The sequence below is a fragment of the Lithobates pipiens genome, unplaced genomic scaffold (assembly GCF_037356315.1).
Source record: "Lithobates pipiens isolate NorthernLeopardFrog02 unplaced genomic scaffold, aLitPip1_a1.2 Scaffold_16, whole genome shotgun sequence".
In the NCBI taxonomy this organism is placed as follows: Eukaryota; Metazoa; Chordata; class Amphibia; order Anura; family Ranidae; genus Lithobates; species Lithobates pipiens.
The window spans coordinates 214676868-214693262 of NW_027507748.1; the positions used below are offsets into that span (position 1 = coordinate 214676868).

Consider the following 16395-nt stretch of genomic DNA (forward strand, 5'->3'; position numbering starts at 1 on the left):
GAATAAATGATAGAGATAGGTGATACCTGCGAAGGCAGAGACTTATAAGAGGGGGGATTTTAGGTTTGCACTTAGAAACAGGTTTAAGGTCCCCAAAATTCACTAACAACTATAGCTAGCTAGTTGCTATAAACAGTGTCTGTATCATTATTTTATGCAGTAAGTTCCATTATAAAATGACAAATATGTCAATATAAATATATGCAGTCTCCTTTAAGCATTTCACTTCCTTCTTTAAAGTCTGGAGGAAAATGATGTGTTAATGACTAAATTTCCAATTTTCAGTAAGTATACTGCAAACTCAGAGGACAGTAAAGAGGAACCATAGAAAGGAGGAAGTTTGAGGGAGAGATTTGTGTGAAACAGAGCAAGAGAAGAGAATCTACAGACACATAGTGAAAGGCAGAGAACTTACAAGACAAACGACCAAAGAAATCGCTTGGTATAGGGAGGAGGACACGCGTTGTGCAGTCACGCACTTCCAGGTAGGACACATAATTTTCTTATATATGAATGATTGATTTTTATCTGAATTAGATCTAACTACAAAAGCTGGCAAAAAATTTACATGTTTCATAGAGGCGAATACATTTTATTTGCATCTTCTAATGATTTTCAAATGCTTGCCAAAATGAAGAAATTTTAATAAGTTTGTTAGTCAGTTGCTGTGCGCACCTAATACTAGATATATTTTTACACTGTATACTGTATTTTAACTATCCAATAACTCTGAGCAGCACAGTAGCTTCAAGGTTTGCACTTCTTGTAACACTATCCCAGACAGAGTGGAGTGCATGGAGTTTGCTTGATCTCCCTGTGCTTGTGTAAGTTGCCCCCCACACTCCGATAACATTTTGTTCTATTAATTGGATCCTATGCGAATTGACCTTAGTATGTGTTTGCAAGCATGTGAGATAGAGACTTTGGATTGTAAGCTTCTTGAGGGCACAGACTGCTGTTAGTGTAAAAAGCATGGCATATATTATTGCCGCTACTTTATATAAATACGGTATACAGGGGTGGACTGACCATTCAACCACTCGGTCACTGCCCGATGGCCCCGGGCCACTAGGGGGCCCCATCAGGGTTGCCAGCCTCAGTAAAACCAGGGACAGTATGTAAAAATCTGTGTTTTTTTTTTTTTACATCTGCCTCTGAAATGCCCCTTACCGACATCCTTTTGAGATTATAGCTGCCCCACCTCTCCAGTACCTTCTCAGCTTTTTTTTTTACATCTGCCTCTGAAATGCCCCTTACCGACATCCTTTTGAGATTATAGCTGCCCCACCTCTCCAGTACCTTCTCAGCCAATAGAAACATATCTGTGTATAATGTGTGTACCTGTATGTGTAACCTGTCTGATTGTATACTGTGTGTGTGCGTTTGTGTATACTGTGTGGCTCCATAATCTGATTACCTGGGGGCCCCATAATCTCCTATTGCCCGGGGGCCCCATGAGTTGTCAGTCCGCCCCTGACTGTATATTTAATAACTGCAGCTTTAGCATGCTCAGGTGACCTGGGTATTAAAGAAAACACATCAGTAGATATTAGGGGTGCAACGGATCAGCACCGATCCGCGATCCGAACGGGTCACCCCGCTCCTCAGTCTCGGCCTTAGGAAAGGCCGCAGCTTCGGCCTAGTTCCGGAGCGGAGGCCATCTTGGTACACCCGTCGGCGTTTACAATGTGATCACTCTGTGACGGTTCCTCTCTCCCCTCTCTGTACTGATCTGTACAGTGGAGGGGAGAAATCGGATGGCAGCCACAGCCATCCCAGCAATACCCCGCCAATACTCTGCAATACATACCCCGCCAATACTCTGCAATACATAACCCCGCCAATACTCTGCAATACATAACCCCGCCAATACTCTGCAATACATAACCCCGCCAATACTCTGCAATACATAACCCCGCCAATACTCTGCAATACATAACCCCGCCAATACTCTGCAATACATAACCCCGCAAATACTCTGCAATACATAACCCCGCAAATACTCTGCAATACATAACCCCGCAAATACTCTGTAATACATAACCCCGCAAATACTCTGCAATACCGTGCCAATACTCTGCAATACCGTGCCAATACTTATCCTGCCAATATTCTGCAATACCCTGCCAATACCCTGCAATACTTACCCTGCCAATACCCAGCCATACCCATCCATGCTCAGCCAATATTACATTGGGGTAGATGATGTGGATATTACAGTGGGGGAGATGTATATTGCAGCGGGGACTATATGGTGGTGGCATTTTCACAGGTTTTTGCAAATTCAATTACTATTTGCTGATCTGAAAAATGATCCGATCCGTGACTCTGATCTGAGGAACGATCCGATCCTTGAGTTTTTTGATCTGTTGCACCCCTAGTAGATATTCTTGGACCACTAGGTTGGAGTAAAAAGTGATTGGTTGAACTTTATTAGTCTATTGTTATTTAAAAGTCTTTTTATTTTCCTGTCATACAGAAGAGACAGAATGGGCACATTGGATCTGTATGCCTATCACATACATGAATGTTAATGGCATGCACAGTAAACATGTATGTAGTGGAGCAAGATACATGTTCAGTGTATTATTACTAACATACTATTTTCAACATCCAGTGCAACTCCTTAATATATAGAGATATGAATTTGTGGCCTATTTATGGCTATCCGCCAAATAGACATACAGAGAAAAATACACATTCAAAAAAATATATATAATTTTTTTTTAATGAAAATCATTTTGTGGGAAGGTTTAAGATGAGATCCCATGTGTAGACAGGACGTGACCACTTCCTGCAAGCATTAGTAAGCACACTGTCACAGAAAAAAAAAAAAAATCTCCTAATTTAGCTAATCCATGCTTTCAAATTTTCTTACGCTGGCAGGCTTGATTAATGCTATCATCTTTTTAATCATCTTGTAGTATTGTGCAGATAAGCAGATATCTTTCTATAACTAAGATATTTCTTACAATGCATGAACCAGTTAATCAAATGGTAATTGCATGCCTATGAAACAAGTTCATAACCCCCTTGCTCCTTCTAAGCCAAGAGCAGAAGACCCAAAGCACTGGGGAAGAAGAGACCAGTGTTAATTTCATCTTCAAAATGAACACTAAAATATGACTAAAACAGTTCAGGTGACTAAAATACAACTAAAAATACAACTAAAATGCCATTTTAGTAAAAAGACTATGACTAAAACTAAATTAAAATTTGACGTAGAAATTAACAGATAAATCTGTGTCTGTAGTGCATGTTCAAACCTTAATACTATAAATGACATGTTAGATTTTTAATCCAGAAGTATATTTAAGAGTTTGGAAATTGTAGAGAAATGCTTAAATAAGTCATTACAATTTATCTAAACCCATTAGATTTTAGTCTATTGAAATGTACGGGGGGGGGGGGGGGGGCGCGTGTCCGGAAGCCGAGCTGGAAGGACGCTATGAGTAGGAGCTCTCCTCCAGCCCGACGCTACAGCGGCATTTATCGGGGGTTTTCTCTGCTGCATCATGAGGAGATTGCGGGCTACACGCTCCTCCTCAGCCCGGGGTGCGTCTCAGCCCCTGCCGGGCTCCACTTAAAACCTATTTCCAGCCGCCCGGAGTGTCACCGGGCGACGGCAGCAAGATGGCGCCGGACAGTTCAGATGCCCGCCATCGGGTCCCCACGCCGCCCCATCTGCAACATCGCGGCCTCCAGATGGAACCCCCGTGGCAGCCCCTGCACCCCACTGCGGCCGCGTGGGAGATGGATGATCCGCGCCGCCCTCCTGGCCCCTTACTTGAGCCCCGGGATGTACAGGCCACAACTACTCCTCACCAGCTGCAGCCCGGACTAGGCCGCAGCGGCAAGATAGTGCCGGCCGGCCCAGCGGGCTCACATCAGGTACCCAGGCCTTTCTCTGCACCCAGCCCTGAGCAGCCCTTGGACTGTCCGGCCCACCCACGGGAGCCCATGCATGCCGGGCCATCCATTGGGGTGGATGAACAGGGCCACCCATCCTGCACCTCCCCCTCGTTCCAGGGTGAGCAGGCCGCAGACCCACCACCCTCCTTACTGCACACCCAGTGCTCGGAGGCTTTTTCCCACCTCCTGCGGACTACCTTGGACCCGGGCACGGCCACCAGTGGCTGCTTCTCCCCCACCCAATCAGATGCCATGGAGGACTCCCAGGCCCCCTCGGGCCCCACATCTTACAGGGGGGGTGAGGCACCCCCCGCAGCTGCGGAGGGGGACCGTGCGGCCTGGCCATTACCGGCTTCCCCTAAAGCACAGAGGCCGCCCCGCTCCATGGACCCCAGTTTAACCAGGGACCGCGCAGCTGCTCTCCCCTCCTATGCTCAGGTGGCCCGAGCCTATATTCAGCCCCTAAGGGAAGACCGGCCGGACCCCTCGCCCTGCTCTCCCCATGCCACCTTCTGGACTGACCCATGGTACCCCACGCCATCCTGGCCCTCCTCTCCTACCCGGGAGCCAAACGAGGGGATCTTCCCTCCCACCCTCTATCTCCCCAACCCCCCCTGAAACAGCACGGAGGTGTTCACTCTAGAGGTTGACTGATATGGGTTTTTCTCTGGCTGATGCCGATGCCGATATTTAGAAATCGTGGCGGCCGATGGCCGATATATATTGCAGATTTTTTTGGGCCAATATGTTAGGCCAATTTTTTTTATTTTTTTTCCCTTTTATTTTTTTTTCCCCCTTCATCTCATAAAATCTAAGTTGGACACCTTTCACACTGGGGCGTTTTTCAGGTGATTTTGGGCTAAAAATAGCGCCTGTAAATTGCCTTCAAAACGGCTTCACTGCAGTCTGTGTGAAAGCCCGAGTGCTTTCACAATGAGGAGATGCGCTGGCAGGACGTTAAAAAAAAAAAAATCCTGCAAGCAGCATCTTTGGAGCGGTGTAAACCGCTCCTCCACCACTCCTGCCCATTGAAATGAATGGTCACCACTGCTGAAGCACATGTAATGCGATTTTGCAGCAGTGCTTCACTGCCCTGCTAGCAGCCGAATAGCGGGGCTAAAATGACAGTAAATCGCTGCTAAAACTTGCAGAGTTTTACCGTCAACGCCTGCCCGATCCAGTGTGAAAGCAGCCTTAATAAGTGATGCAGAAAATTTCTTACACATTTATTAAACAAAACAAACCTCCAATCAGTTCACTTGTATGTATAATTTAGATTAAAAAAAAACTATTTATTAAATACACAAAAACAGGTACTTTTGGACGAAAAAAAAAGGGCTAACTTGCGTTTGAAAGACCTCTGCGCAAATACCGCATCACATAAAATATTGCAACAACCGCTATTTTATTCCCTAGGGTCCCTGCTAAAAAATATATATATATATATATAATTTTTGGGGCTTCTGAGTGATTTTCTAGCAGAAAATACTGGATTTTTACTTGTAAGCAACAAGTGTCAGAAAAGATTTAGTCTTTAAATGGTTAAACTGAGAACTTCTACACAGGGAGTTCAGCCCATTGAAGAAGAAACATTGTATCACTTTGATCTTTTCTTGGCAGCCTGCCCAGAGAGGAGGAAAGTCCTTCACTGATGTCTTCAGGCAACTTACATATTACAGAAGTCTTTTGCAAGTCGCGCTGAACATGTAATCGGCTTTTTTATCAGCACAATCGGCCGATGCCGGTTACTTAAAAAATGCCAAATATCGGCCGATATATCGGTCGACCTCTAGTTCACTCCCCCTGGCAGGCCTACTTGCAAACCATTCCAACGAAGGATGACTTTAAACAGCTCGTACAACGACACCCCAGATATTTCCCACACCACCCTGTGGGCCGCCCACAAGGCGGTCATTAGGGTCGCTGCATTGCCCTCTCCTCAGCCCTGAAGCGGGCCAGGTTATTGGCTGAGAAGCGGCTAAAGACCCTTGAGGCCCATCTTCGGGGGTCTTTCTACACGGATCTGTACAACAAGCCGGACATTCCCCACAATCCCCCGACCCCGGGATTGACTGACCGTATAACCCAATACCTAGAAAATATCGCACTACCCCGAATGCAGGACACGGACCTCTGGGAACTGAACGCCTTCCTCCAACAATCCCTGGTCCCGGCCGAGATGCTGGGTTCGTTTATCTCCCTTATCCCTAAATCGGATAAAGATCCGACCTCCTGTGCCAGCTACAGGCCCATAGCCCTGCTGAATGCGGATTTGAAAATTTTCACAAAGATTTGGGCGAATCGCTTAAATGCGATCCTCCCCTCCTTAGTACATAAGGATCAAGTGGGCTTTGTCCCTCTGAGACAGGTGGGAGACAATACCAGGAAAATTATTGATCTTGTCGACGTTGCTAACAGGGAAAACCTGGCATCTCTGGTCCTGAGTTTAGATGCGGAAAAGGCGTTTGACCGCCTGAGCTGGCCCTTTATGACGGCTACATTACACCGTATGGGCTTTCGGGGACCATTCCTGCACGCGGTACATCACCTTTACACCACCCCCTCTTCACAGGTTAAAACCCCCTTTGCCACATCTTCAACTTTCTCCATTGGTAATGGCACCCGCCAGGGCTGTCCGCTTTCCCCTCTGCTGTTTGCACTGTGTGTAGAGCCCCTGGCGGCTGCCATTAAAGGCAACCCAGATGATCCCGGTCAGGGGCAGGGAATTTAAAATATCGCTGTTTGCCAATGACGTCATCCTTACCCTGACCCAGCCTAGGATCTCACTGTCCAACCTCCACATTGAGCTGGATTGCTATGGAGCGCTTTCGGGATACAAAATGAATGTGTCTAAATCAGTGGTCCTTCCGCTTAATATGGCGACGGACGAGACAACCCACCTGCGATCCGTGTTCCCTTATAAGGGGGAGAGTTCCTCCCTTAAATACCTGGGGGGGTCTTTATCACACCGTCATTCCACACTCTATATTGGGCCAATTCCCCCCCCCCTCTATCTGGCGATTAGGGAACTAGTCCACAAGTGGAAGGCGCACCACATATCACTTCTGGGGCGGATCACATCCATTAAAATGGTGATCCTCCCTAAGCTCCTATACTTTTTTATTGCTGTACGTGCTCCCATTAGGTAGATTTACCCTCTCTATTTGTTCCATTTACCATTATCATCAAAAGTGGAATTAAAAGAAAACCCCAAATTTTGGGTTGTTCCCAGAAAAGTAATAGAGGGGAAATAGAGGGGAAATTTTCCAAAGGGGACACTAGTTCTGGTAACCTGGAGGTCACTAAGGAATTCCCTTAATTTCCTGTTTTGGCTATAGGACAGGAAGGTAAGGTAACTCTCTCCAGTGGGACACAGATGTCAAAAAATAAACTGACGGCCTATAACACTCTCTTATTTTATCCAAAATTTGAAAAAAAGTTTTGCCCATAGTTCTACTTTAACCACTTAAGGATTGGAAGAATTTTCCCCCTTAATGGCCAGGCCATTTTTTTGTGATTCGGCCCTGCGTCGCTTTAACTGACAATTGCGAGGTCATGTGAAGCTGTACCTAAACAAAATTGACGTCCATTTTTTCCCACAAATAGAGCTTTCTTTTGGTGGTATTTGATCACCTTTGTGGTTTTTATTTTTTGTGCTATAAACAAAAGCGACAATTTTGAAAGTTTCAATTTTGAGTAATTTCAATGTGTTACCTTTAGTTTAACGCCGTACATTTCAGTGCGTTACAAGCCGTTTAACGCAGTATATTTCTTTTTTTTATTATTTTTATTTAGTTTAAAGTAAAAGACAAGACCCCAAGGGCCCAGGTAAGACAGAGTAATACAGACACATAATGTATGGACAAACAGTTTAACGTGTAATAAACATCAATCATGTCGCCATATGAGGGGGAGAAGAAGGGCATATGAATATCCCAGACTTCCCCATCAGAGCAATTCTGTCAACGTATATATAGATCGGTAAGTTTCCCCCTGGGTCTTATCCTCCACAGTTTTCTTTATTTGTCTGATAAAAATAGAGAGTGAGAGAAGAAAGAAGAAGAGAGTAAAAGTATAGGTTAGAGAGATTAGGGAGAGTAAGAGTTAGGGCAAAGAAAGAGGAGGGGGTGGGGAGAGCCATGAACATGGGCCCACCTGATGTCTAGAGTGTAATAGACCAGTTTGGTGTGGTCATCGCACTGCAGAGATATAAATTGGGGTATGCCTTGGAAAATCAGGCTTCAGTATCATTTCCCAAGGGGGTTTGGCCCTCATCCGAGAATATAAACAGGTTCCAGGTTTTGGATTACTGTTCTTCCCTATGTCTGGTAGTGAGGATAAGATCTTCCATTTTGCTTATGTCCTTGACTTTTCTAAGCCATTGGTCAATTGTCGATGGGTGAGGTCACTTCCAAAAGGAGGGGAATGGAAGCCTTGGCGCCGTCAAGGAGCAGGCAGATCATGGATTTTTTTATATACTTTTGCCAAGGTCTCTGAAGCATGTAGGAGGAAAAAGGCTGGGTCGTCCGGAACCGAGCGTTCAGTAAACTTTTGTGTGATTTGACATACTTTTTTCCAGAAGTCTGTCAGTTTAGGGCATGACCAAAAGATGTGTTGGAGAGTTCCTCGCTCACTCTGAGATCGTCAGCAGAGGTTGGAGGTCAAGGGAAAGTATTTGTGTGGTTGTGCCGGGGGTTCTATACCAATGTGACAGGATTTTAAAATTGGTCTCCTGAGCTTTTGTACAGATTGAAGATTTGTGTACATGTGTAGACGTTGAGCTGGATTGAAGTGACAATCTAACTCCCCTTCCCACCCAATGAAACCCGGGGGTTGAAAATCTTGTGGGCGTGTGATCAGCAGTTTGTATGTGAGTGAAAGTGTATGTGGTAGAGCGCCAGTGTCTGAACAGCAGTCCTCAAAGGTCGTGAGAGGCTGGCCAGGGTCTCTAGAGTGTGGAAGGGAGTTTAAGAAATTACCTTGTTTAAGAGCTCTCAAGAAATCCAAGTGGAAAGGGCCTGTAGGATCTGTAAGTTCCGTTAAGGACACCCATCTTTCCATGGTCTGGAAGTGTGAGGCTTGGTAATAGCCTGATCTGATCATGTTCTGAAATATCCCGTCTTGAAGTTCAGGTGTGAATTGTGTATTGCCTAGTATTGGGGCTGCAGGAGAGTTCTCAGATGAGATAACAGTCCGGGAGAGGTAAATTAGCGCAAAGGCATAGGGTGGGTCCAATGAGGGGGTGTCCTTTGATTGGTAGCGATGGTAGGTAGTGATGCGTAACACCACAGTGCTCTGTTAAGAGGTACTGGACTCTGTGCCTGTTCCAAACGTAGCCACAGCTTAGCATCATGATGGCGGTACCAGTCTATGTGCCTACTAAGATGTGTTGCATAATAGTAGGTGCGCACCTCTGGCATTGCCAAGCCTCCATGTGGTTTAGGAAGTGAAAGTAATGCCCTGCTCAGTTGCGGTAGTTTGCAGGCCCAGAGGTATTCTGTGAACAGTGAGTGCGTTGATTTAAAGAAATTTGCAGGGATTTGGATAGGCAAGGCCTGAAGAAGGTATACAACTTTTGGGAGGATGCACATTTTCAATATATTGAAGGCCCATATGCCATTTGTTAAGGAGGGTCCAGACCGACTTCAGAGGGGGGAAAGTTTAGGTTGAATATGTTGGAGAATTTTGTTGGGATGGTGGTGCATAAGTATTTTAAAGCGGTGTCTGTCCATTTCAATTTAAAGGCCGCTCGAAGTTGGAGAAGTCGTGGTTGTGATACACCCACCCCCATCGCTTCCGATTTAGTAAAATTGATTTTTTAGGTTGGACATCTCGCCATAGATTTTGAATTAGCAGGTTTGGGAGAGATAGCGCTGATTTTGTAAGTGTAAACATCATATCATCTGCATATGCTGATACTTTTTGTTGTGAGTTACCCACACCAAATAACTGTGACATCCGGGTTTAGCCGCACGTGACACAGAAATGGCTCCAGGGAAAACAGGAGGGTTGACAGGGGGCATCCCTGTCTAGTCCCGTTAGTGATCCTGAAGGGTTCCAACAAAACCCCATTAGCTCAGACCCTGGCTGTTGGGCCGGTGTATATGGACCTGATCCAATTCACCATCTTGTTTCCCAGGCCTATATGTCACAGGACCGAGAACATGAATGACCAATGAACTCAGTCGAAGGCTTTTTAAGTGTCTGTCCCTAAGAAAACACACAGAGTATTAGTGGTGTTGGCAACATGAAGTAGGTTAAGAACGGCGGGGCGTCCGAGCCCGAGCTTTCCCCCCTTCCTCCCCCCCCCCCTTTTTTTTTGTCTTCTCTTTCTCTCTACCCTTCTTTCTTCTGTTCCCTATTTCTTTTCTCTTTCATTAGTACTCTCTCATATTTCTAAATAAAAACTGCTACCTCCCATGGACGGGGGTGGCAGGAACAGGGCTTACTTGCAGACCATGATTGAGAGACGAGTTGTTTGACACTGAATCAGTCTAGATCCCATTTTTTGCTCATCTCCCCTTTTTTTTCCCTGTGTTTATCAGGAATATATTGTGATAGTTAGCCCTTTGGATTTATATTTGTGATGAGTGGCCCCTGCGAGGGCTCACAAGGAGATGATTATGCTCTTTTGTTTATTACTGCTTCTTCAAAAATTCACAATAAACATATTGAAACAGAAGTAGGTTAAGAACCTTAGTTGTGTTGTCCCTAGCCTCTCTGAGTGGGACAAAGCCTACCTGATCTAAGTGAATAAGGACAGGGGAGGTGTTTCTGTATTCTGGTTGAAATTATTTTGATGAATAAATTCAGATCTGTATTTAGTAGGAAAATAGGCCTGTAACTCCCACATAGGGAGGGGACTTTGCCTTCTTTTGGCCCATCCCTAGTAGTAACAAGGATCGGGTAGTTTAACAGGCTTCCCAGATGATCCAATAGAAGTGACGTAATGCCGCACATCAGCTTGGTTACGCCTTCGAATAACAGTCGGGGTAAATATGATGACCATAATCCCAGGTTTGAAAGACATTTGTGCATATTCCTACATGTCTAGGTGACAACTTCTTTACCTCACAGTGAGCAGGAATTTTCAGGTAATTACAAATAGCAGTATCAACCCACTGTGCCCCTTTGCATTGGATTTCAGCCTCCAAACTCTCTAGCACATATGGGTACAAGTAGCCATATTCCTCAGCCACTTTTCTCATGACAACTCCTTGCAACTTTGACAATCTTGGTATAAGCTTGGGATCCCCACATTCCGGTAGCACTGGGGTATCTGGAGCACACTTAACAGGATAACCCGCAATTCTGTCTAGCTTTCATACAGCAGCATTTGCAGTTTTAACACAGTGTTCCCATCGCTCTTCTTCTAAAGCATTTACACGGAGATATTGATGCAAACAACTCAGGCCTGATACTGGAGGTATGGGTAGTTGAGAGAACTTCCTCCTCTGCAGGCTCATGCTGTTGCTCACTGCTCAGCATCACTATCAGACCATCTCTCACCCCAAGACACAGGGTCAGAGAACCATTCGGAGATCCAATCAGACAGAATATCAGAATCTGACTCTGTAGAGAACTCTTCAGTGGTAGCAGATCAAACTTTAAACGTGCAACAGCAGACTGACTCTGCTTCCTTAGTGGCTACAGGTTTTACAGTCCCAACAGGCACACTGCCCTCGCTCACATCAGTCTTACCAGGCTCAGTAGTCTTCTCCCTGGGAGGTTTCACCATCAAGGAACAGAAGATCACTGAAGCACCTGACTTTGGAGCAGTCACATTAGCTGGAGGAGCGGTCACTTCAGCCGACAGGGTGACAGTAGCAGTGACCACAGGAACTGGTTCTGGAGCAGGGGTGGTGACACACATGACACAATCCACTTAAAGCACCCGTTGGGATAAGGCTGGTGAGACTACCTCTAGTAGTGGCTCCCTGCATTGCCCGCAGGTGATCCAGGGCCAAACTGTTAGTAGCCAGTCCTGAGCACTTTGAACACAACAGCCCAATTGCTTCATAGCCTCCCACCGTATAGAGCGCCAGGTTACCAACTGGTACATACCGTACTCCGGTGTTGGTAAGGACCTCTTTCAGCCGGCCTGGTCCAGGACTGATGTCGGTGCAATTACTTTCCAATCAGACATGGAGACTCTGAGATGCTCCATGCTTCTCCCCCTGTAGCAGTATTGCAGCATGTGGACCTGTGATGGCGGCATGCACAACTGCGTTTCTGTCTCCTCCTCTGCAGAGTGGTGACTTCTCCCCCTGCCAAGAGATTTGTCCAGCTGCTCTTCAGGAACTTCAGAGCCTGCCTCTTTTCTTTAGCAGTGCGCCAACACTTTCATAAAGTGACAAAAGACCAGGCTAACACTCTCCCAAGAGCAAAGAGACAATTTGTTTCACAGTCAGGGCTGATGAAGGGTCTCCTCTGGATTTCACTCCTCACTACCTATCACAATTCCAAAGGTCATAAAATGCAGAGATAGAACAACCCCCCCCCCCCCCCCCCCAAATGACCCCATTTTGGAAAGTAGACACTGAGCTTTTTGATGAGAGGCATGTTGAGTCCATGGAATATTTTATATTTTGCCACAAGTTGCGGGAAAATTACAAACTTTTTTATTTTTTTGCACAAAGTTGTCACTAAATGATATATTGTTCAAACATGGCAGTTATATGTCGAATTAGACACCGAAATGCCTTCTACTGCTTCTACTGAGTATGAGGATACCACATATGTGGGACTTTTTGGCAGTCTAAACGCATATAGGACCCAGAAAACCAATCACTGCCTTCAGGCTTTCTAAGGGCGTAGATTTTTGATTTGACTCCTCACTGCCTATCACAGTTTGGGAAGCCATGAAATGCCCAGATGGCACAACCCCCCTCAAATGACCCAACTTTGGAAAGTAGACACCCCAAACTATTTGCTGAGAGGCATGATGAGTATTTTGCAGATCTCTCTTTTTGTCACAAAGTTTTGAAAATTGAAAAAATAAAAAAATTATGTTTTCTTTTCTCTTCATTTAAAAAAAACAAAACATATATATTTTTTTAAAGCAAAGGCCCTTTTTTTCAACACAGTATTTGCGCAGCGATTTTTCAAACACAGTGTTTTTGGAAAGAAAACACTTTTTTAATTTTAATGCACCAAAACACACTATATTGCCCAAATGTTTGATGAGATAAAAAAGATGATCTTATGCACATGGATACCAAACAGGACATGCTTTAAAATTGCGCACAAACATGCAGCGGTGACAAACTACATACATTTTTAAAAGCTTTAAAAATCCTTTAAGGGTTACCACTTTAGATTTACAGAGGAGGTCTACTGCTAAGTACTGCCCTCGATCTGACCTTTGCAGTAATACCTCACATGCATGGTGCAATTTCTGTTTACATATGACACCAGACCGACTTTTGCGTTCGCCTTTGCGCATAAGCACAAGGGGACAGGGGTGCTTTTTTTATTATTATTTATTTTGCTTTTTTATTTTATTTTTAAACTGTTCCTTTAATTTTTTTTTTTTTATCATTTTTATTGTTATCTTAGGGAATGTAAATGGATAACTATGATAGCAATAGGTAGTGACAAGTACCCTTTTTTCTTTAAACACCTCACCCAACCCAAGTGGTTAGCAGGTGAAAGCAGGTAAAAACAGCCACGCCCCGTGGGCGAAACACATTGAAGTTGTGGTCTGGATGATCACGCTGAGGCTGCTTTTACCTGCATTCATCTGCTAACCACTCAGGCCAGGTGAGGAGTGCAGCGGCTGGGCTATCTCTTCCCATTTTTGCAGTATGCTTTGGGTCTGGACAGACCTTTCTTCAGCCTGCACCCTCACTAGCCAGCGGCATCCAACTCACTGGACCTTGACAGCCTGAATGGGGACCCTTAAGCAGTTATCATGGATACCATTAAAAGGTGTTCAATAAGTGCAAACAAATCCATTGATCCTGCCAGAAATTCAATACATGTGTACATTTTAAGGAGTGTTATTAACCTAGCCCAGTGCACCCCTGTGAAAGAACACCTCATTCTATATTACCTTATATTATGGAGATTAAGAGTATAGTACAGTATAATGAGTGAATACAACATTGTCATCCAGGACAGGAAGCATTTTACTGGCATACTTACCAGGTGATAATAAAGAGAAAAAAAAATGAACATAAGAAAACAAGTGGAGCCACCACATCTGTGGAGTGGTACACCGAATTATATTCCATTATTGTTCTTGGATTTAAATTCACTTTAAAACATCCTTAACCCAAGCTGAAATATAAAACTTTAGAAGTCAGCCTAAGCTCCTTACTCACCCTAAAGCGGAAGTTCTGCTTTATGGGGTCCCCCCTCCTCCACATTTGGCACAATAGAATTATTTTTGGGGAGTGGGTACCTAGGTTTGACAGGTACCTGCTCCCACTTCCGCTTCAGAGTGGAAGTTCACCCCTTTCTCTTTACCCATAGCATTCTAGGACATGTCGCAGAAGGATATGGACCATTTACAAAATGCAGCAGGTGTTGTGCATGCACAGTGGGAAGCTTGCTAGGAAGTCACAAGGAGTCAAAGCTTAGATGTAATCACTGAGCTGAGCTGACAAGAAGGAGCCCTCTCTCTGCGCTCCAGACTCTAAGTGTGTTGGACAAGATCTCCGGTCCCACAAATCGCATGTAATAAAGAAAATATATAGTGCTCTCTGCAAGGACTGATGTTTATTATGATATAAGAATAAAACTTACAAACATGGCACTGCAACCCAGTGCCTGGTATGCGAGCATGTACAAACAATTCCACATCAGTGATGGCCACGGTTGACGCAACGTGATTCCTTTCTGTGCACGTTACGTCCAAGGGGGCGGGACTTAACGAGGCCTCATCAGCCAAGTCCTGCCCCCTGGGACTTAATGTGTACAGAAGGAAGTCACATGATGTCACTCACGGCCATCGCTGATTTATGTGGAATTGTTTGTACACGCTCGCATACCAGTCACTGGGTTGCAGTGCTGTGTTTGTAAGTTTTATTCTTATATTATAACAAACATCAGTCCTTGCAGAGAGCACTATACATTTTCTTTATTACATGCAATTTGTGGGGCCAGAGATCTTTGCCAACACACTCCTTCCTGTCAGCTCAGCTCGGTGATTACATCTACTGACACTGTAATACATACCCTTTTGGGGAAAGTGTTTGTGACCCTTCTGTTCATTCAGGGGTCCACTCATTGAGGTGAGCTGCTAGTATTACAAGTGGTAGAGGTTCTTCACGGATTCACCTGCATGATCATACATAGAAACACTATTTTGGACACTTATTCTTGTTGCTCGTGTGTTCTGCTGCATATGGACTTTATACGTTTATTATATATTATAACTATGTAATTAAAAGTCATCAACTACAGTATTTGTAGCTGCATTGGCAGGGCCGTCCCTTTAATGAGGCACTTTAATCTTAGCCTAACCCAGCCCAGTTGAAGATTAGCAGCCACTGCCAGTGCAGTTTTTAGTCCGAGGACAGCTCCTATGGGAGGTGGGAAGACAGACTGATCGGCCTAGGCATGTCCACTAACCGTGTTTGAGAGCCTTGGAGGTGCCATTCACTGTTAGTGGCTTAGCAGTCTGTCCTTCATCCCTGGCTGCTTTGCTCTCCTCAGACTTACCACTAGAGATGGCCTTGCGGTTTGCCCGGCGTTCGGTTTGCAGCGAATTTTGCTCATTCGCGATTCGCCAAACCGGCGGACGTCTGGCGCTGTTCGCGGTGGCCATATTTGTTTACATTGTGAAGAACTTTGACCCATGACACATCCATCACGGGGTACAGGAAAGCCAATTGAGACATTTCAGCACATGGACAATTGGACATACCCCCTACCTTATAAATAGACCTGATCTGGCGGCCATGTTATATTCTGTCTTTTGTCAGTGTAGGGACAGGACACTGTGTGGAGCAGGGACAGTTCGTTTAATCACTAGCTATTACTATTAGGTCCACAAAGGTCCTTTTAAGGACTGGTATAGGTGTACAGTATATAGGGTTGTAATACACTTAGAATATACTTTCTTTCAAAGATACAAAGTATATTCTGGTGCATGGCTGCTGACTGCTGTGCTGCTGATTGCTGAGTGCACTGCTGACCGATTCTGCAGCTGTCTTTTGTCAGTGTAGGGACAGGACGCTGTGTGGAGCAGGGACAGTCAGTTTAATCACTAGCTATTACTATTAGGTCCACAAAAGACCTTTTAAAGACTGGTATAGGTGTACAGTATATAGGGTTGTAATACACTTAGAATATATTTTCTTTCAAGTATATTATGGTGAGTGCTTGCTGACCGATTCTGCAGCTGTCTTTTATCAGTGTAGGGAGGGACAGTTTGGTGTTTGGAGCAGGGACAGTCTGCAAATCACTAGCTACTAGGTCCACAAAGGTCCTTTTAAGGACTGGTATAGGTGTACAGTATATAGGGTTGTACACGTA

At 44.9% G+C, this 16395-nt stretch overlaps 1 protein-coding gene across 1 annotated transcript in view; it reads left to right on the forward strand.

The window, feature by feature from the left end:
- The first annotated feature begins 284 nt into the window (after positions 1-284).
- The window catches only part of FGR (FGR proto-oncogene, Src family tyrosine kinase), a 211452-nt gene continuing 195341 nt past the window's right edge, over positions 285-16395 (forward strand). Inside the window, exon 1 of the mRNA XM_077481011.1 lies at positions 285-485. The gene's annotated coding sequence lies outside the window, so the exon portion shown is untranslated. The remainder of the gene's footprint in view (positions 486-16395) is intronic.